The following is a 23,116-nucleotide window of genomic DNA, read 5'->3' as shown; positions in this document are numbered from 1 at the left end:
GAGCCAGGCCTTCTTGGTGGCAGAGGCAGGCCACTTCCTCCTGCCCGCCGGGGGGAAGATCTCTGTCCTCCCCCTCCTCCTCCTCACCTCATCCATTGATACCTGGAGTGAGGCATCATTAAACCTGGGAGCAGCCTTCCCCCTGGGCTGCTCCATGCTGTACTTTTTCCTATTTCTTGCAGCATCAGTCAGTGGAGGACTGCCCCTTTAAATAGAGCTCCTCCAGCTGACAGACCTTACTGCGCATGCGCAGTCAGCCCGACGCGCAGCTCAGCAGCGGGGGACCCGGAAGAACAGGGAAGTGGATCCAATTAGGCTGCGATCGAGCGCGGGGCAGATTGATTTCACTGGGCGCATTACCCATGTGCCCAGTCACCCCCCCACCCCCCCCCGCCGCGAACCCGCAGCCCTCCTAATATCGAGCCCAAAGTGTCTGCAAAGGGATATTGACAGATTAAGCGAATGGGCAAAAATTTGGCGGATGGAATGTAACGTGGGAAAATGTGAAGTCATCCACTTTGGGAGGAAAAATTAAATAGCAAAATATTATTTGAATGGAGAAATACTACAAAATGCTGTGGTACAGAGGGATCTGGGTTTCCTCGTACATCAAACACAGAAAGTCAACATACAAGTGCAGCAGGTAATCCGGAAGGCAAACAATATTAGCCTTTATTTCTAGGGGGATGGAGCATAAAAGCAGGGACATCGTGCTACAACTGTACAGGGTGCTGGTGAGGCCACACCTGGAGTACTGCATACAGTTCTGGTGCCCTTAATTAAGGAAGGATATACTTGCATTGGAGGCAGTTCAGAGAACGTTCACTTGGCTGATTCCTGGTTCAATGAGGAGTGTAGAAGAGCATGCCAGGAGCAGCACCATGCATGCCTGAAAATGAGGTGCCAACCTGGTGAAGCTACAACTCAGGACTACATGCATGCTAAACAGCGGAAGCAACATGCTATAGACAGAGCTAAGCGATTCCACAACCAACGGATCAGATCAAAGCTCTGCAGTCCTGCCACATCCAGTTGTGAATGGTGGTGGACAATTAAACAACTAACGGGAGGAAGAGGCTCTGTAAACATCCCCATCCTCAATGATGGCAGAGTCCAGCACGTGAGTGCAAAAGACAAGGCTGAAGCGTTTGCAACCATCTTCAGCCAGAAGTGCCGAGTGGATGATCCATCTCGGCCTCCTCCCGATATCCCGACCATCACAGAAGCCAGTCTTCAGCCAATTCGAGCGGCACTTACTCACCAATAACCTGCTCACCGATGCTCAGTTTGGGTTCCGCCAGGACCACTCGGCTCCAGACCTCATTGCAGCCTTGGTCCAAACATGGACCAAAGAGCTGAATTCCAGAGGTGAGGTGAGAGTGACTGCCCTTGATATCAAGGCAGCATTTGACTGAGTGTGGCACTAAGGAGCCCTAGTAAAATTGAAGTCAATGGGAATCAGGGGGAAAACTCTCCAGTGGCTGGAGTCATACCCAGCACAAAGGAAGAAGGTAGTGGTTGTTGGAGGCCAATCATCTCAGCACCAGGATATTGTTGCAGGAGTTCCTCAGGGCAGTGTCCCAGGCCCAACCATCTTCAGCTGCTTCATCAATGACCTTCCCTCCATCATAAGGTTAGAAATGGGGATATTCGCCGATGATTGCACAGTGTTCAGTTCCATTCAAGAGAGAGTCTAACCACTTCCCCTTGACATTCACCGGCATTACCATCGCCAAATCCCTCACCATCAACACCTGGGGGTCACCATTGACCAGAAACTTAACTGGACCAGCCACATAAATACTGTGGCTACAGGAGCAGGTCAGAGGCTGGGTATTCTGTGGCGAATGACTCACCTCCTGACTTCCCAAAGCCTTTCCACCATCTACAAGGCACAAGTCAGGAGTGTGATGGAATACTCTCCACTTGCCTGGATGAGTGCAGCTCCAACAACACTCAAGAAGCTCGACACCATCCAGGACAAAGCAGCCCGCTTGATTGGCACCCCATCCACCACCCTAAACATTCACTCCCTTCACCATCGGCGCACTGTGGCTGCAGTGTGTACCATCCACAGGATGCACTGCAACAACTCCCAAGGTTTCTTCGACAGCACCTCCCAAACCCACGACCTCTATCACCTAGAAGGACAAGGGCAGCAGGCACATGGGAACAACACCACCTGCACATTCCCCTCCAAGTCACACACCATCCCGACTTAGAAATATATCGCCGTTCCTTCATCGTCGCTGGATCAAAATCCTGGAACTCCCTTCCCAACAGCACTGTGGGAGAACCTTCACCACACGGACTGCAGCGGTTCAAGAAGGAGGCTCACCACCACCTTCTCAAGGGCAATTAGGGATGGGCAATAAATCCTGGCCTTGCCAGCGATGCCTACATCCCATGAACAAATTTTTAAAAATGGAAGGATTGTGTTATGAGGAAAGATTGAATAGGTTAGGTCTATACTCATTAGAGTTTAGAAGAATGAGAGGAGATCTTATTGAAACGTATAAGCATCTGAGGGGACTTGATAGGGTAGATGATGAGAGGATGTTACCCCTCATGGGGGAATCTAAAACTGGGGGGCATAGTCTCAGATAAGAGGTCGCCCATTTACGATGGAAATTAGGAGGAATTTCTTCTCCCAGAGGGTCATGAATCTTAGGAATTCTTTATCCCAAAAAGCAGTGGAGATTGAGTCACTGAATACATTCAAGGTTGAGTTAGACAAATTTTTGATCAGCAAGGGAGTCAAAGGATATGGGGAAAGGGAGGGAAAGTGGAGTTGAGGTAAAAATCAGATCAGCCATGATCTCATTAAATGGCGGAGCAGGCTCGAAGGGCCAAATGGCCTACTCCTGCTCCTATCTCTTATGGTCTTATGCTCTTATGGCTAAATTATAATGGGGAATTAGGAAATGGCAGATGGGTTAAACAAATATTTTGTATCTGTCCTCACATTAGAAGACACAAAATAATGGGGAACCAAGGGGCTAATAAGAGTGAGGAACTTAAAGTAATTATTATCGGTAGAGAAAAAGTACTTGAGAAACTAATGGGACTGAAAGCCAATAAATCCCCTGGATCTGATGGCCTACATCCGAGGGTTCCAAAAGAGGTGGCTGTGGAGATAATGGATGCATTGGTTATAATCTTCCAAAATTCCCTAGATTCTAGAATGATCCCAGTGCATTGGAAGGTAACAAATGTAACCCCGCTATTCAAGAAAGGAGTGAGAGAGAAAACCGGGAACTACAGGCCAGTTAGCCTGTCACCAGTCATCAGGAAAATGCCGGAATCCATTATTAAGGAAATGGTAATAGGGAACGTAGAAAATCCTAATGTAATTAGGCAGAGTCAATATAGTTTTATGAAAGGGAAATCGTGTTTGACAAATTTATTCAAGTTTTTTGAGGATGTAACTAGCAGGATAGATAAATGGGAACCAGTAGATGTAGTATATTTGGATTTTCAAAAGGCATTCAATAAGGTGCCACATAAAAGGTTGTTACGCAAGATAAGGGCTCGTGGGGTTGGGGGTAACATATTAGCATGGATAGAGGATTGGTTAACGGACAGAAAACAGAGAGTATATAAACGAGTCATTTTCAGGTTGGCAGGCTGTAACCAGTTGGGTACTGCATGGATCATTGCTTGGGCCTCAGCTATTTACAATCTATATTAATGACTTGGATAAGGGACCGAGTGTAATGTATCCAAATTTGCTGACAATACAAAGCTAGGTGGGAAAGTAAACAGTGAGGAGGACAAAATGAGACTGCAAAGGGATATAGACAGGTTAAGTGAGTGGGCAAGAAGGTGGCAGATGGAGTATAATGTGGGGAAATGTGAGGTTATTCACTTTGGTAGGAAGAATAGAAAACCAGAATATTTTTTATATGGTGAGAAACTATTAAATGTTGATGTCCAGAGAGACTTGGGTGTCCTGGTACAAGAATCACAAAAAGTTAGCTTTCTGCTACAACAGGCAATTAGGAAAGCAAATGGCATGATGGCCTTTATTGCAAGGGGGTTGGAGTACAAGAGTAAGGAAGTCTTACTACAATTGTACAGGGGTTTGGTGAGACCTCACCTGGAGTACTGCATACAGTTTTGGTCTCCTTATCTAAGGAACGATATACTTGCCTTAGAGGTGGTTCAACAGAGGTTCACTAGATTAATTCTTGGAATGAGAGGATTGTCCAATGAGGAGAGATTGAGTAGAATGGGCCTATCCTCTCTGGAGTTTAGAAGAATGTGAAGTGATCTCATTGAAACATAGAGGATTCTGAGGGGGCTTGACAGGATAAATGCTGAGAGGTTGTTTCCCCTGGCTGGAGAATCTAGAACTAGGGGGCATAGTCGCAGGATAAGGGGTCAACCATTTCAGACTGAGATGAGGAGACATTTCTTCACTCAGAGGATTGTGAATCTTTTTGAATTCTCTACCCCAGAGGGCTGTGGATGCCGAGTCGTTCAGTATATTCAAGGCTGAAATCGATAGATTTTTGGGCTCGGGGAATCAAGGGATATGGGGATTGGGCAGGAAAGTGGAGTTGAGGTTGAAGATCAGCTAGGATCTGATTGAATGGCGGAGCAGGCTCGAGGGGCCATATGGCCTACTCCTGCTCCTATATCTTATGTTCTTATGGGACAACAGAAGGACCGACGTCGCAAGAGCACTACCCTCGTGAGAGGATCTACAGACCGAGGCTGAGCTACCTGGACCTCTCTGAGGAGCAGTGCCTATGGAGGCTGAGAGTGAGTCGCCAGGTGGTTGCATGCATCTGCAGCCTCCTTCATGCAGAGCTCCTCCCGGCTGGGCCTGGTGGCATCGCATTGCCTGCCGCAGTTAAAGTCACACTGCCCTCAACTTCTTCGTCTCTGGATCGTTCTATTGCACCACCGGTGACATCGCCGGGGTCTCTCAGTCATCTGCCCACAAGTGCATAAGGCAGGTCACCGACAGTTTGTTTCCCATGGCGTCCCACTACATCAACTTCCCCATGGACGACCTCAGCCAGATGGAGAGGGCAATGGGTTTCCACTCCATAGCTAGTTTCCCACGGGTACAGGGTGCAATGAATTTGCAATCTGAGCACCTCTACATGAGCCAGGACTGTTCATCAACAGAAAGGGCTATCACTCCATCAACGCACAGCTCGTTTGTGACCACCAGAAAAGATTTCTTCATGTGTGTGCCAGATTACCTGGCAGCTGCCATGATTCATTCATTCTGAGGGAATCCAACATCCCGGCCCTCTTCCACACACCAAACAGCCTTAAGGGCTGGCTCCTCGGGGACAGGGGATACCCCCTGCACACGTGGCTCATGACACCTCTAAGGATTCCCATCAGTGAGGAACAGGGTCGATGTAACGACAGCCACATCGCCACCAGGTCTGTAATTGAACATGCAATAGGACTGCTGAAGATGCGATTTTGGTGCGTCTATTGGTCTGAGGGAGCGCTTCAATATGCACCAGCGAGAGTGGGTCGAATTATAGTCGTCTGGTGCATCCTGCACAACATGGCGCAACGGAGAGGGATACCGGTTGATGAGGCCCCAAGCCCTCATCCAGCATCCACATCTGCCATCAACATTAAGGAGGAGGAGGAAGAGGAGGAACGCAGCAGCAGAGCAGCAGCTCACCTGGCTGCTCATGAGGCCTGGGGGTCACTAATATTTGAACGATTCTCATTAGGAGATCATAAAGTGAGAATAGTCCAGTCCTCAGACCACCTGGAAAGAGCAGCGCCAACACCAGCACCCCACCCACCACCGCACAAAACAGTCCTGCAACTACACATACACCCACTGGGTGGCATCAAGTCTCCCTGTTCATGATGAAGCACATGAAAGGGCACTATCACAAAAGGCAGTCAAGAATGGGCAAGACGTGGCAGTATTGGTGAGAATGATAACATTTAATGTGAATCTAACCGATAACGAAATATAAATGAAAAACATGACTTTCTCTTTCAGTCACTCCTTGTGCATACTCTTTGTGATCACAAATCCTTAGCCTTTCTCTTTCTACTATTTCTACGTGGTGCATCCCCTGTGGCTGCAGCAGAGGTAGTGGCAGGTTGCTCATGTTCATGCCCTGACTGCTTAGATGATTTTGGCCTACGCCCTCTGGGATTTGGAGCCCATGAGGGTCCTGCCAAAGACTGCTCCACCTGCACCTGTGCAGGGACAGACTCGGCCACCTGGAGAAGAGGCAACATTGCGGGTACTGGTTGAGAGGGGGGCAACGGGTGAGACGTGGGAGCGCTTTGAGTGGCGTCCCCACTTCCATGTTCCTCTTTTGCCATCATCCCTCTCCTGGGCCAGGCCCACATCACTCCTACCACCCTGCTGGAGAACAATTTGGAGGACATGTGTAATGCCTTGGAAGTCTAGTTGTAAAGTTTCTGTCTGCCTGTTCACCCTGAGTCCGAACGGCCATTGTGAGGGCCTGCATGGACTCATTTGTGAACCGTGCTTGAAGCTCAATGGAGGCTAGCCTTCTCTCCATCGCAGACATTCCTGCACTTACCTGCACCACTATCTCAGACATTCCTCTCGTACTTCTGCCACCATTCCACTAATGCAGGAGTTGGACACCTCCATCCTTGCTGTTATTGTGGAGAGTGCACGTGGCACCTGTTCTAGTTCCTCGCAAATGTGCTGCTGTCCTTCGATCATTCTCCATTTGAAGGATGGCCCCCGGGGTTCAGTATCTGCGTCCAGCTGAGCAGAACCTGGAGAAGAGTGCGCCCACAAACGCGGACTCTCCACAGCTGCCCCTGCCACCAGTGTCTGCTCGCGCTCACTTGTGTGTGGTGACTCACTAGGTGACAACCGAACTAACTGACTACTAGGACCCACTAAGGTGTGAGTATCTGCACTGGTGGATGACTCACTAAGATGTAAAGAATCTTACAACACCAGGTTATAGTCCAACAGTTTTATTTGAAAATCACAAGCTTTCGGAGATTATCTCCTTCGTCAGGTGAGTCTCACCTGACGAAGGAGATACTCTCCGAAAGCTTGTAATTTTCAAATAAAACTGTTGGACTATAACCTGGTGTTGTAAGATTCTTTACATTTGTCAACCCCAGTCCATCACCGGCATCTCCACATCATCACTAAGATGTGACAGTGTGCCCTCAGAGGTTATGGGAGCTCCTCCGAGGAATCGCCCTCCCATGTCGTTGTGGTCGCTGAAGCACCTGGAAGACAACAGAAGGCAATATTAAGCATCATCACAGATGTGTCAAGTTGCGATGAGCATACTGAGGCGTTCAACATGCCGATCGTTATTAACATCAATTCACATTGTGTGTGATGAATGTTAAAGTTGTGTCACCAGACGTTTGTGGGGTGCCAGTCTCGGCGTCCCTGACGGACAGGCACTCGTGGGTCCGGCTGATCTGCAGGCCTCCTCCTCTGCCTCTGTGAGGAACACTATTTATTGTGGCCCGCCTCCAGTCCTCGCCTTCTGGCGTGCATTTTGGGGGCTCTCTTTTCCTACAAGGGAAGAAAGTACAGACGTGTGAGTGAATGAGGGTGAAGTAGTCAGCCAGTGAATGCTTTGCTTTCCGTGAGGCTGACCGTGAAAGAGATGCATCAGAGGGTGAGTATCACACAGAGACATCACATCAGGATAGGGTGAGTGATAGTGGTGGGTTCACAAATGGGGAGGTGAGGACGTGCTCAGGAAGTGAAGGGAAGTTGAGGATGAGCCATAAGTGGGTGTGAGGAGTGAAGTGATGGAGTAGTCTTGGCAGTGCAGAATGAGGTGGGGGGTGGGGTGATGTGCAACACGGAATGCAGGAGAATCAGTAAGTGTACTTACTTTTGCTGACCTAGTTAGGTCATTGAAACTGTTCCTGCACTGGACCCAAGATGATTTGTTGCGGCCCCCCCTCCGGTCCTCGCCCTCTCCCATACATTCTGAGCTCTCTTCTCTTATAAGGGGAGAAAGTACAGACGTGTGAGTGAGTGATGGTGAAGTGGCCAACCGATGAATGCATTGGTTTGGTTGTGGCTGACCGTGTAAGAGATGCATCAGAGGATGAGTATGAAATAGAGCCATGACATTGGATGAGGATTGGGTTGAGTGATAGTGGTGGGGTGACTAGTGGGGAGGTGAGGAAGAGCTGAGGAAGTCAGGTAAGTTGAGGATGAGCCTTAAGTGGGTGTGAGGAGTGATGTGATAGAGTAGTGTTGGCAGTGCAGAATGAGTTGGGGGGCGGGGGCGTTGATGTGGAAGACGGAATGTAGGAGAATCAATAAGTGTACTCACTTTGGCCGACCTAGTTAGGTCATTGAAGCACTTCCTGCACTGGATCCAGGTGCGGGATATGTTGCTGCTGCTGGTGACCTCCTCTGCCACCTCGAGCCAGGCCTTCTTGGTGGCAGAGGCAGGGCACTTCCTCCTGTCGGCCGGGTAAAATTGTTCCCTCCTCCTCCTCACCCCGGCCAGCAGCACCTGAAGTGAGGTGTCAGTGAATCTTGGAGCTGGCTTGCACCTCTGCTGTTCCATTCTGCCTCCTTGCTCCTTGCTCCAGCAAAAGCCTTTGGTGCAATGGCCCTTTAATCCAGACACTCCAGCTGATAGCAGGTCATGCAGGCGCGCAGTCCGCCCGCTGCGCAGCTTTCGGATAGCAAACCCGGAAACAACGTTAAGGGGACCAATTAAGTTGCGATCATGTGGAGAATGGTAAGATTTTATTATTTGGGTTATCCACACGCCCGTTGACTCCCCTCGCTGCCACCCTGCCAGCATTTTAAAATCCCTCAGTATCAATCATGATCTGTTCCCTGCACTGTCTACAGGTCTTGAATGTTTCTTTGGGACTTGGTGACCAGAACTGGATAAAGTACCCAAAGCATTGTACAACCAGAGCACTATACCATTTAAACATGACATCTTCCCACTTATATTATGTTTTGGCTTATATATATATCTGAATCAACAGGTATGAAGTGATGATAATAATTTCTTCATAAGTGAAGGAAGAAAACTAAAATATACAGTTTGTAAGCCTGCAAAAGTAATGCTCTGTGAAGAAGACATCTTGAAGAGGCAGTCTTATCCGTGCTTCCACCACTCTCTGCATAAGAAATGTTTCCCATTCTCTCCCTTTTAGTTTTGTGATGATGATGAAGTTACCCACTCATTGATCAATGGAAATAGTTTTTCTTTATAGACGTTATCAAAACTCCTTATAATCTTGAACACCTGCATCAAATTTCCTCTTAACATTCTCTGTTTCAGTTAAGGGTCCCAGTTTCTCTAGTCTCTGCACAAAACTAAAGCCCCTCATCTCTAGTATCATCATTTCTGTACCCTATCCACAGCCTTGACATCCTTCCTAAAGTAGGGTACCAAAACTGGGCACAGTACCGTAACTGCAGCCTAAAGAATGAATTGCGTAGCTTTAGCATAGGATCCAATTTATAAAATCTAGGATAACATATCTCCAGGCCTTGGTACACCTACCTGCTAATGACTGAGGACAACTGCCACCGCAGGCTCTGGGTCAGCAAGGTGCCAGTTGCAGAGCTTTGCCATCTGCTGCAATGACACCTGCAGCTAACCTGTAACACAGACACAGCACTTCCAACATCACCACTGCCTCAACATCTATATCTCCGACTCATTCCTGGCTAGCACTGAAGCATCAACTAATGTGTTAACCGGACTGGTATCAAACAGGTGATTGCGACATCAATCAGCATAAACAGCACTTTCATCTCCTTTTACATTTAAAGAACAATAGGAACTCAAGATGGCTATCCAATTTCACTGCACCACTACATTTCAGAAAGGATTGGAGTCATTCTTGGCAGTCATGTTGTCATCCAGCCAACACATCCCTGTTCCTCCTCTGCCAACTTCTTGTGCTCACTTGTGCACTCTGCCACACCTGGTGCTACCTCCTCAAGGTCACTAACTGCATCCTCTGTGATGTATAACCAGACTAGTATTTGCCAGCTTCAGTATCCTGTACTGGGCCATTGGCAGACTACTTTCCCAGACCGACAATGACAGAAAAGGAACCATCATTAGAACTCTAGCTCCAAGCTGGGTCCCCAACTCTTTACAATCTATATTAACGATTTGGAGGAGGGGACCGAGTGCAACATATCAAAATTTGCAGATGATACAAAGATGGGAGGGAAAGTAGAGAGTGAGGAGGACATAAAAAACCTGCAAGGGGATATAGACAGGCTGGGTGAGTGGGCGGAGATTTGGCAGATGCAATATAATATTGGAAAATGTGAGGTTATGCACTTTGGCAGGAAAAATCAGAGAGCAAGTTATTTTCTTAATGGCGATAGACTGGAAAGTACTGCAGTACAAAGGGATCTGGGGATCCTAGTGCAAGAAAATCAAAAAGTTGGTATGCAGGTGCAGCAGGTGATCAAGAAAGCCAACGGAATGTTGGCTTTTATTGCTAGGGGGATAGAATATAAAAACAGGGAGGTATTGCTGCAGTTATATAAGGTATTGGTGAGACCGCACCTGGAATACTGCATACAGTTTTGGTGTCCACACTTAAGAAAAGACATACTTGCTCTCGAGGCAGTACAAAGAAGGTTCACTCGGTTAATCCCGGGGATGAGGGGGTGGACATATGAGGAGAGGTTGAGTAGATTGGGACTCTACTCATTGGAGTTCAGAAGAATGAGAGGCGATCTTATTGAAACATATAAGATTGTGAAGGGGCTTGATCGGGTGGATGCGGTAAGGATGTTCCCAAAGATGGGTGAAACTAGAACTAGGGGGCATAATCTTAGAATAAGGGGCTGCTCTTTCAAAACTGAGATGAGGAGAAACTTCTTCACTCAGAGGGTGGTAGGTCTGTGGAATTTGCTGCCCCAGGAAGCTGTGGAAGCTACATCATTAGATAAATTGAAAACAGAAATAGACAGTTTTCTAGAAGTAAAGGGAATTAGGGGTTATGGGGAGCGGGCAGGAAATTGGACATGAAGCTGAGTTCGGATCGGTCAATGCCCTGTGGGTGGCGGAGAGGGCCCAGGGGCTGAGTGGCCGGGTCCTGCTCCTACTTCTTGTGTTCTTTAGATTTGTGGTTGGGATCAGATCAGCCATGATCTTATTGAATGGCGGAGCAGGCTCGAGGGGCCGATTGGCCTACTCCTGCTCCTATTTCTTATGTTCTTATGTTCTTAAGATGGACAGCTCCAATGGACCACAATAGTCTTTTCTGGCCCTATCCATAAGTTCCTAAGAGATATCTTCAAATACAGCTAGCATTGCAAGATATTGTGTGTGATGTTCATGTGATTGTGTTTATGTCTGCTCTATGCCTTGCCCCCTTCCCTCTCCCACCTTCTTACTATGGAGTGAATGGGAAGGGGGATAAGATACAAGAGCAGACCTAAGAGCTTGTACGAGGTCTGCAGCTTCATCTTTCCCTAATTTTCCATGCCAGATGTCCAGGGTGGCTGCCTCCAAGGGAGTCAAGGGGTTAGGATTTCTAAGCCCTCCTCCAGTTCATTCCCTTGTATTATGTGCCAACTGTAAACAGAGAAGCAGTCTTCATACGTTGTAGATTAAAGGAGCACAGACATAGTGTTAGACATGTGGCCGTCCTGGTGTTTAGTAAGTGGCCATGCATCATGCATGGGTGTGTTTTCATGTGTTAAGGCCCTGGAAGATGGAAGCTGCAGCTTGATTGTATACCCTGCTGAGGAATGGGTATGCATGAGACACAATGAAAGAGCAATCAAATTGTGAGAGGCCATGGTATGGGCAAACAGTAAATGTAGAATAGGTTGAATGGTATCACTTTTGTGATCTGCAATCTTGGGCCATCTACCTGATATATGGTACTGTTGGCTAGGTTTACCTTTCCAAATTTCTTAAAGTGTGCCACCATCTCCTTCACCTGTTACTGCAGGTAGTGCACACAGTACTGATCCTGGTTGTCATTTCGTGCCAGGCATAGTACACTGCTGTCCTTTGAGGAGGCTGCCCATTGCATGCAAAGCAGGGTAACCCTCCTTGCACCTACCTCATTCAGCAGAATGTTCATTTTGGTGTCCACCAAACAGGGAGTTGGGTGTTAAATTAGTCTGTCACTCACCCACTGACTCAATATTGTGCTTCCACATTGGGTTTACCTTAAGTTCTTTGTCATCAGACATTACCCCACTCCCCGAATCCCTTGAAGGAGGTCACATCTTGCATAGAGCAATAGGAGCAGATCAATGGACTGCTGTTTTAAATCTCTTTTGAACTTTTATAAAGGTGCACCAAATTCTTGCCCCCATATGCAGCCACTTACTTTTAAAGCGGGGTTTTCTGCACCCCTCCCCCTTAATAGGTGGGCTCCCTATACAAGGCGTAAACCTGGCAGAGATCTCTAAATTTTTATTTAGATGAACTGACCTCACAGTATCTGCGGAGGTCACCTATAAAAAAAATGTTGCAGTCTGGTCCCACTGGCTTATATTTGTGTGACCTCAAACTTTTTCATGGGCTTTTTAAAATTCAGGTTTTTAAAATTAAAAATAAGGACTAATATATCTATAGTGCTCACTGTCACAAGTCTCTAATTACATCGCTGCACTCTCCTATTCACTAAACTAGTAAATTGTTGTGAAATACTTTTCATCAGACAAGAACAGTACTTTATAAAGCTTCCAGAAATTTATATACTCAACTGAAGAATCATACCTTCAATTCTATTGCGGCATCCAGACACTTTTGGCATAAATGAATGATAGTCCAGCTTGTTTATAGCCAAACCAAATAATGTGTGATTTTCCAATCAAGAGCTGGCAGTAACTTGTGCCATTCAATGTTAAGCATGTTGGTTGAAATTACAACTGAAAACCAGTCAATTAAAATTTATAAAGTGAGGACAATTATTAAAGCCACAAGAAAACTAAATTTTTTTAATGAAAGAATTTATATATTAAAAAGAGGAGATTAGGATTAACCAGCATAGTGTCAACTTTTATTGATAATAAGATTTATCCAAACACACAGAATGGTACTGACTTCCAACAGAAAACACTATCAAAATAGGCTGTAGAACGTTATGGGCCGGATTTTTGCTCTATAAATAAAGGTGAGGCTAACAGCGCTCACCATTATTTATTTGCAAATCAAACAGTAACATGCACAGTTAACGTGGAAATCGGGAAGTTGCTGCCCGAGATACCCTGCTGCACCAAAAGCTGCGTGAAAACGGCATCTCGCCGTCTGTCTCCCCGTTCAAATGTATTGAACAGCGTGAAGTTCCTGCACTGACATTGTAGATACGGGCTAAACTTACTAGAAAAGGTTAGGGCTTGTGCATTACAGTGTAAGCACCCTTTTAATGGCATGGTAAGTCTTAATTACAGCCAAACAACCTCTCTGACAGTGAAAATTAACTTTTACAAGTGTGGAGTATCATTCCTTCAGCTTTTAATTAGTTAGACATTTTTTTTTAAAGTTCTTACCTTTTCTTTCTGTCCCTTTTATTTCTGACTCTTAATTCAATCTTTCTTACCCTCTCTTTATTTTGCTTTCTGTACCAGATTTGACATTAAATTCACTATTCTAACTTACACTTCCTGGTTCAGTCTCTGCGCTGCTCATTAACGATTCTTCAATCTGACTGATTAAGGGGATACACAGTTGCTTGCCCTGTTCACACAGGTCCCAGATGCCCTGTAGAGGGCATCACACTGAATGGATCTCTAACTTAGAGTAATTTGCTGTGCAAAAGCTCATAGAAAGTCTGTGGGCAAGTGCAAGTCCAACGAATGGCTAATGTTGTCCGTTCGCTGCTCACAGCAAAATCCGGTGCTACATTTTTTGACAGTGCTTGATAATGCCTGATTATGGATGCTCAATTATAGGTGCACCTTGAAAGGAATGGCTGTATTTATAATAAAGATTTTTATGCAACTCAGAAAGCATTCCAGCAGCACTTTTGAATGTAACTTCCTAGGTGTGTAATCCAAATCAGCAGCTTTAAAGCAGTTTTAAAGTAGTTTCTTTATTTGTGTGTGTGTGTGTGTGTGTGTGTTTCTTTTCCTTTTTTACAAAAATGACTACATGTTTTCGGTATAACTCTGATCCACTGTGTTGGATGTAATTAAGCCTAAAACGTAAACTCATTTCTAAAACCAGTATTGCAAATTAATCTTGTACATTGAAAATTTAGTAAGTTCTCCAGATCACAAGAAGCTGAATTATAAGAAATACTTGAGAAGAACATGTAAAACAATGTCCTTATGGTGTTTTCCTATTGAATGGCTTCCTATTAATCACCAGATTATTTTGTTACTCATTGGCTGCTTTGCTTCCAGTGTAAGCACAGACATGTCAAGAACCCCCGATGTATTGATACATTCCTCCTGCAAGCACCTTGCAATCAAAATGTCCTATGATTTCATAAAGTATATATGTAACTGTATACTTTCATAAAATATATATGAATGTACACTTAAATGTACTACTTTATAAAATATATGTGTGAATATATACCTATGGGGTAAGAATTCACATGTGCCACTCCCTAACACATATCGCAAAGTTGCCCAATCCCAGCCCACAATTTTCCAATCATTAATGAAGGATCTGGAATACAGCAGGAAAACAGTCCCAGTTGTTTGCAAAATCCCACCCCTCCTAAAATATCATGTTAATCACGTCTTTAAACGACATGAAATACCTAAATAAATAGCTTAAGTGGCACCCCACTGGCTTTAATTGCCGACGGGAGTCCCACGTGCGGGGGCTGCGCGCATATGTGAGCGCGTCAGTGGGGAAACCCGGAAGTGGGCGGGTTGGAGCCGGGCTCCCGACCCGCCCCGGGAATCCCCGATTTTCGCAGACCCCCCCTCCGCCACCAACGCACCGGATCGCGGGTGCGAAAACCGAGCCCAGTATTTCCCTGATAGTTCAGTGAATTCATCCAATGAGTAACTGAGCCATATGGTGCAGCAAAATCCCTGATCTGTGCTGAGTTAGCTGATCTCAGTTAGGATAGCAGCAGGGCTTCTATAACTGACCTCACCAGCCTGGCTTAGGCAGGAGACAGACAGGGTTTTGATTCCTGATGGCTATCTCCTGCAGTAAGTAACCATCAATGGATGTTAGATGATGTGGAGATGCCGGTGATGGACTGGGGTTGACAATTGTAAACAATTTTACAACACCAAGTTATAGTCCAGCAATTTTATTTTAAATTCACAAGCTTTCGGAGATTTTCTCCTTCCTCAGGCAAATGTTTGCCTGAGGAAGGAGAAAATCTCCAAAAGCTTGTGAATTTAAAATAAAATTGCTGGACTATAACTTGGTGTTGTAAAATTGTTTACAGATGTTAGATGAGGACAGGAGAAGACTCCGCCATTATATCTCCGCAATCAAAAAGCCTGACAGTACTCAGTGATTAGGCTCACACTTGAACAATGGCCACTTAGGTGAGATACCAGAAAATGCCTGATGCCATTGTGGGGTTCAAAACCCCTTTAACAAAAGATATTTGAAGGAAAGGGTTAGCTGTACCCCTTTTAAACAAAGACATTTCAAAACCTGCAAACACAGTAATGTGGTAAACTGTGTTCTCGCAAATCCTGTTTTTCCCTCACTGACGCTGATGGCATTGGAGAAGTCTGAGTTTCAGGATCAAAGACATTGTACTGCGCATAGATATCTAGATTATTAAATAAATAAGCTAGATGGATAATATTGAGCTTAAAGCATTGTCAGGCTTTCAAAACACATAGGCTTTTGGAAGCACAAGCTTTTCAACTCAGCAAGGGGCAATGTAAGAAAAGGCAACAAGAACATACATCAAAGGCTTCAGATCAGGAAAGTAATGTGTGATAAAAAGGCATGGGCCTCTCATTCCTATCTGGTAATCTGTTCAAAAGAATTGGGAATTGTAAAATATCAAAGAGTATTGCACCCAGCATAGGGTCAAGTGGTATAAGGAATAGATTTGAAGCCAGTGAAGCAATCAAAATTGGAGAAGTAAGGACCATTAAGAATGTCTGGGCATAGAAATGTAGATCCTTTTAGATCCCATTGTTTGAACACATGGGACATGATTTTAACAATGATAAATGGGTGGGTTGGGGGCGGGGGATATTGAAAATTGCAACCATTTCAGACCCGCCCCCAACCAGCTTCCAACCCGCATTTCCTGTTTTCACCGGGGCAGGACGAGGGGCGGGCAACCAACCCGCTCCCAAGAGGCGGGTCAGGCCTTAAAACTTTTCAAGGAGGCTTCGGGCCTCCATTTTTCGACAGTTTCCGATTTCAACCCGGGGGGAGGGGATTCCAGGCCATCTCTTTTACGCCTCATGAAAGGAGGCAAGAAGGCCCAAGACTAACAGGTGGGTGCCTTTCTGGCACAGCTTGAGGAGCAGGAGTGCTTCCCCCAGGCACAACAAGCCTACCTGCAGCGACCCCCCAACAATCGCAGATCCCCCCCCGATCCCCGATCCAGACTCCCCCCACCCCCGATCGTGGATCCCCGATCCCCGATCCTTCCCACCCAATGACCGCAGACCTCCGATCCCGACACCCCCCGTGACTGACCCCAATGACTGATGACCCCATGCCAACCTATGCCCCGTGCCAACCTATATCCCATGCTCCCCATGCCCCCCCCCCCATCCATACAAACAAACAAAGACTTACCTGAAGACTTAACTGAACACGTCCTCTCCCTGGCTGGCCTCCTGTCCAACTGAGACCAGCCTGTCAATCAGGCCGGTCAGTCGGATGGCAAACTGACAAATAAAAATAAAAGACCTCCTTACGTCAAAATCGTAAGGATGTCCGGAAAACCCCTACAGACCCATTCACAATTTGACCCCACACACCCCCTTCCCGGCTTGGGGTCAAAATCATGCCCAAGGTCTTTTTTTACATCAAAGGGTCTCCAGTCACCTGATCAAAGCCTAAACTGTCAATCATTGAAGTATGTTCGTGATCGAGGCATAGCAACAGGGAGCGATTGGACAAAAAGAATGACCCTCCCCAATCCTACGTCCTATTGGTAAAAAAACAATATAAAAAGAAGACATTGAGAGAAGAACAGTCTCTTCTTCACCGCCCAGCAGTCACAAGGAACGCACACTGCAGTTGAAGATGAGGACCACGAGTACTGAAGAGCTGATCAACCTTCAGGCCTGATGAGCAAAAGCCTTGGTTTAAAAGGTTGGATATGTTGTTATGCAGCTGTTAGGAATCAAAACAAGATTCCATATCTTCCATAATCCTACCTCATCGGCATAGTGGAAAGAATGAACCCAACAGTAAAAACAATGCTAAGAAAATTGATTGAACAATCCCGAAAAACATGGGCCTTTAGCATTAATGGCTATGAGATCTGCTGAGTCACGTACCACAAAGCTTTCACCCCATGAGTTAATTACAGGGATGGTGATGAGAACCTCTGAACATTTGATGTATCAGTGTATATCTGAGCATCGGTCTTAGGCCTTGACTCAGGACGCAAATCAATTACGTGACCGATTGTAACAGACAATGGTCTTTGCAGCCGCTAATATTGGACAATCTAAAAAGGCCAACAAAATATATTTTGACACCAAAGTCAAAGCAATGGAATGGGATGTGGGACAGAAGGTGGTGGTAAAAACATACCAACAGAAAGGGCCATTTGAAGCTCGTTTTTCTGGACCATACCCCATTATGGATAAAGCCAGTCCATCATTGTACAAAGTAATCCTGGGAAGGGGAAAAGAAAAATGGTTCCATGTCAATCAGTTAAAATAGTACAAGGGAGATATACTTGGTGTGATCGATCAGCTGGAGGAAACAATTCCTCAAGTTTCACCCATGATGTGGGACGAATAGGACAACATGATATTACACATAATACTGGCCCATGGTAATTAAGGCCGAGGCCAAGGCCTCGCCCACCGTGGATGGGTGATCCCTCCATTGTGTGGAGCCCGAATCAAATGAGACCAAATAAAAGATGGTCACGATAGAGATAATCATAGAATCATAGAAAATTTACAGCACAGAAGGAGTCCGCGCCGACTGAAAATGAGCCTCCGAGCCTAATCCCACTTTCCGGCACATGATCCGTAGCCTTGTAGGTTTCGGCACTTCAGGTGCACATCCAGGTACTTTTTAAATGAGTTGAGGGTTTCTGCCTCTACCACCCTTTCAGGCAATGTGTTCCAGACCCCCACCACCCACTGGGTGAAAAAAAAATTCCTCAGCTCCCCTCTAAACCTTCTACTTTAAATCTATGTCCCCTGGTCATTGACTTCTCTGCTAAGGGTGGAATCAGGAATAAAAGTAATAAGATATTAACAAAGAGTAGACATTACCCATATGTTTTGTTTTGTCCTAGGTCCTGACTTGAGACCAATATCGGGAAAGGCAAACAAAACATCATCAAGAATGAAATTATTGTTTGTAATGATAACATGTTAATATTGTGTGTAAATGGATATCAAGTAAAAAATGAAGAATGTAGCATAACTGCATACCAAGGTAGTGAGGATAAAGGGCAGACGTGGGCAATACCACGGAATAGAACAAAGACATGGCTGGGAACCTTATGGCTCGACCAGGAAGGAACAGGCGTCAGATTACATTGTAGATGCAAAAAAGAACAGAATGCTATACAACTTCCCCTGATCTGGTGGAAAAAGGAAATGGATGACTCAGGGCATGCTTCATACTAGGCCCACTTAACGAAAAGGTGGGACACGTAGGGGTCCCCTACTCTATGGAAACTACCCCTGAAAAGGAGGATAGTGTAGAAAGTGATTTAAATTAGCCAGCATTTAATAAAAGGCATAAGGGACAGTTTAGCTGCGGCACCACCTTTAACAAATATGACAATAGGGGAGGGCTGGTAATATTTATAGCGAAGCCCCATCAATGGAGGGCGACCAAAATATTGTGCCCTCCACAGAAGCCAGGCCCCAAGAATGGTCTGGTAGTAACTCGCACCCACGAGGCACTGTCTAATAATGTGAGGTATGCGATTGTGCCAGTGGTATTTAATCTTACTGCCGTACACATGCCCCTGGGGCTTTGTGACCCAAAACACAAAGAATTTTACCAACAATTAGTAGAACAACAGATTAAGGATTTTGTCCGGAGAAATGCAGGCCAGGGTCTGGATGAGCTTAGGCCCCCGGACATTCACGAACCCTTGATTCATGTTGTCTGGGACAATGATACAACCACCCCAATAACTAATAGTACAGGGTCACACAGTAGAAAGAGGCGAGAATTAGGAGAATAGTTAGGGATCAGAGCCACGGCTGGAACAGCAGCCTGGAACTGGATAGACATAGAGAGCATGTGGGAACACAATGAGGTTATGAGACAGCAAATGAAGGGGATTCTGAGTAAAACAAATAAAGGGCAAAGAGATGAAATTCTGGAACAACAAGAAGGACTGAAGTCCATAAAGGAAATGGTGGATAGAATGATTAAGATAAGAGGGAAGATTAATGAAATAATCCAGCAACATAATAATGAAGTACAAGATCAGAACATGTAAAAGGCCATTACCTGTGCTATGTATGAAGGGTTTTTATTGAATCAGATAGAGCAGGTGGATATTGAAAATAATAGGGTACCCAACTTCGTAAGTGATAAAACCCTTAAGAATTGGTTCAAACACCATAAAAATGTGAATATCACCGACTGGTGCAAAATCAGGAGATATGGGTCGACCTATTATGCCCGGCGATCATGTAAAGTAGATGCAGACAATAAAACAGAGAGCAGGTTGGTACCGGTGGTTATGTGGTTACCATGGTTAATAGAAAAGGATAATGGGAAGTGTTTAAGGTAGAATCCATCAGAACTATTGATGGGGATGTGCATAAGGAATTTATGCGATTCCCCAAATGGATTATGAGAAAGGGAGCCACATGGAAGGCCCCTAGCCTGGACTGTTGTATTAGGTCAATAGGATCCTGGATATGTAGGTGTGATAGCACAACCCCAGGCATACCTGCCTGTGGGCTTACCCTGGATGGCCAGTCTACTCTGTGTACAGTGCAACTGCAGTCATGGGATGCCCACCAGGCGAAAAGTGTCTATCGAGGACAAGGAGAATATTGTGCAACTACCACAAAATTCACATATGAGCATGGCAACCAAGTGTGCCCGATAGAATCCCCAACCTTTTGTTTTGTACCGACGGAATTGACCAAGATGTGCTGATACCCGCAGTGCCCCACGATATCACCACGATTCAAGTGAATATATCAATACAGCATGAGGCCCTGAAAGCCATGGTCCAGTTTGGACATCCAATACCCCCATTATCCTTGAGTCTTAAATCCTTTATAGAACGTACTAAAACTTCACAGAAGCACCTTGTAAAAATGCAGCAAGACAATGTGAACATAGAAAAAGTGATAAACGTTCTAGGTGCTCATCAATGGTGGGAGACAGTATATAATGTTGGACAACACCTGTGGGTTAGAATGATTAATATGATTTTGATATGTACGCAATGTACACTAGTGTTTATTATGATAATTTGCTTATGTGTAATGCGACATTTAATTAGAAAACGTGGAAAAGAAATATTCTTTTTGCATATGTCACGGCAAACCTGTCCTAAAAGGGAATCAATGATACAAATCTAATAACCAAGAGCAATGCTCAGGGTATGAAGTGGATCAGTCAAAAGATTCAACAGACCTACTTGAGGAGGGAATGTGGGGTTCAAAACCCCTTTAACAAAAGATATTTGAAGGAAAGGCTTAACTGTACCCCTTTTAACAAAGACATTTGAAAACCTGCAAACACAGTAATGTGGTAAACCGTGTTCTCGCAAATTCTGTTTCTCCCTCACTGACGCTGATGGCGTTGGAGAAGTATGAGTTTCGGGATCGAAGACATTGTACTGCGGATAGATATCTAGATTATTAAATAAATAAGATAATATTGAGCTTAAAGCATTGTCAGGCTTTCAAAACACATAGGCTTTTGGAAGCACAAGCTTTTCAACGCAGCAGGGGGTAATATAAGAAAAGGCAACAAGGGCATACAGCAAAGGCTTCAGATCAGGAAAGCAATGATAGGTGTGAAAAAAAGGCATGGGCCTCTCATTCCTATCTGGTAATCTGTTCAAAAGAACTGGGATTTGTAAAACATCAAATAGTATTGCACTCAGCATATGGTCAAATGGTACAAGGAATGGATTTGAAGCCATTGAAGCAATCAAAATTGGAGATTCAAGGACTATTAAGAATGTCTGGGCATAGAAATGTAAGGGGCCTTTTATATCCCATCGTTCGAACACATGGCCTTTTCTAAATCATGCGGTCAAAATCATGCCCAAGGTCTTTTTTTACATCAAAAGGTCTCCAGTCACCTGATCAAAGCCTAAACTGTCAATCACTGAAGTATGTTCATGATTGAGGCATAGCAACAGGCAGCGATTGGACAAAAAGAATGACCCGCCCCAATCCTACGTCCTATTGGTAAAAAAACAATATAAAAAGAAGACATTGAGAGAAGAACAGTCTCTTCTTCACCACCCAGCAGTCACAAGGAACGCACACTGCAGTTGAACATCACGCAAGAAGAAGAGGACCTCAAGTACTGAAGAGCTGATCAACCTTCAGGCCCGATGAGCAAAAGCCTTGGTTTAAAGGTTGGATATGTATTAATGATTTAGCTGGTGTGCGTTAGAATTGTTAAGTAGTTACATAATAACGTTGCAAATTATTAAGTCTATAGTGGGATTTTATAAAGGAAAGTCATTTGTACGGTTTGATTTTGCTTCATGAATGATAACATCATTAAATAATTACTTTTGATTAACGAAACTATCGAGAGTGAGGGTGACTTTCTTTGCTTGATTAGTTGTCCAGTGTCCAAGAATCACACAAAATAGGGAATTCCCTACACCATGAAATCAAAATGGAATCTAGCTAACCACCATGAGAAGTCCAATTTATTTAAGTGTTTCATTTTAAAAGTATAGTCATTTTAGTTTTGAAAAGTAAATTTTGATAATATATTGCTTGTGGTTGAATTGCTCTATAGTTTTTGCAATACCAGCAACACTGGCATACTGTCCCTTTATGTATATAACTCCAGATAAAAACTGAAAAGACAATTACACACTTTGCTGGCACCAATGATAACCTTCAATTATTGTTTAGCTAAAATGATAGTGCTAAAGGTCACATCTCACCAATCCACTATTTACAGATATCTGGCATTTACATATCAAACCATTTTAAAATATCAATTTCAAAATTCCAACAATACTAAATATATCTTGCATGAGTACGTATTTATTCATCACCATCTTTCAATGTGTTGCAACAATTCAATTCTGTTAAAAAAAAGTCTTCACTCATTTTTACTCAATCTCAAACTGAAAGAAGAAAGATACTTGCAGATTTCTCTCGATATTCTACACAATTTTAAAACTAGCACATAGGAAACACACATAAAAGTTTTTTTTTGTTGTGAAAATCAGGGCAGAGCCCTTGGAGGACTCTGCAATGAATGGCTCACCTCTGGACCCCTCAAAGCCTCCCCACCATCTACAAGGCTCTGGTTAGGAGTGTGATGGAATACTCACCACTCACTTGGATGGGTCCGTCCACATCAAGACTCAAGGTGCTCGACACCATCCAGGACAGAGCAATTCATTTAATCAGTGCTCCTGTCACAGGTCTCAATTTCCATCACCAGTGCACTGTGGCCGCAGTGTGTACGATCTACAGGATGCACCGCAGCAACTCACCAAGGTTACTTCGACAACACTTCCCTCCCCTGTAACCTTTACCACTAAAAAGAATAAGAGCAGTAATGTTGTGGGAACACCATTACCTCCAAGTTCCCCATCTAAATCACACAACATCTTGACTTGGACAAATATCGTCCATTCCTTCACCGTCGCTAGGTCAATAACCTGCGATTCCCTGCCTAACACCACTGTGGGAGAACCATCACCACCTTCTCAGGGCAACTAGGGATAAGCAATAAATGTGACCTTGCCAGTATTGCCCACATCCTGAGAACATTTTTTTAAATCAGTTTTTAAAAATTATTTTTATAATTATAATGCACAGAATTGTTGTAAATTGATACTGTTATGTATTCTGTTC

The sequence above is a fragment of the Heptranchias perlo genome, chromosome 22, assembly GCF_035084215.1.
Source record: "Heptranchias perlo isolate sHepPer1 chromosome 22, sHepPer1.hap1, whole genome shotgun sequence".
NCBI classification, from domain to species: Eukaryota; Metazoa; Chordata; class Chondrichthyes; order Hexanchiformes; family Hexanchidae; genus Heptranchias; species Heptranchias perlo.
The sequence above is the reverse complement of the archived record's forward strand: the minus strand, read 5'-3'. Positions refer to the sequence as shown.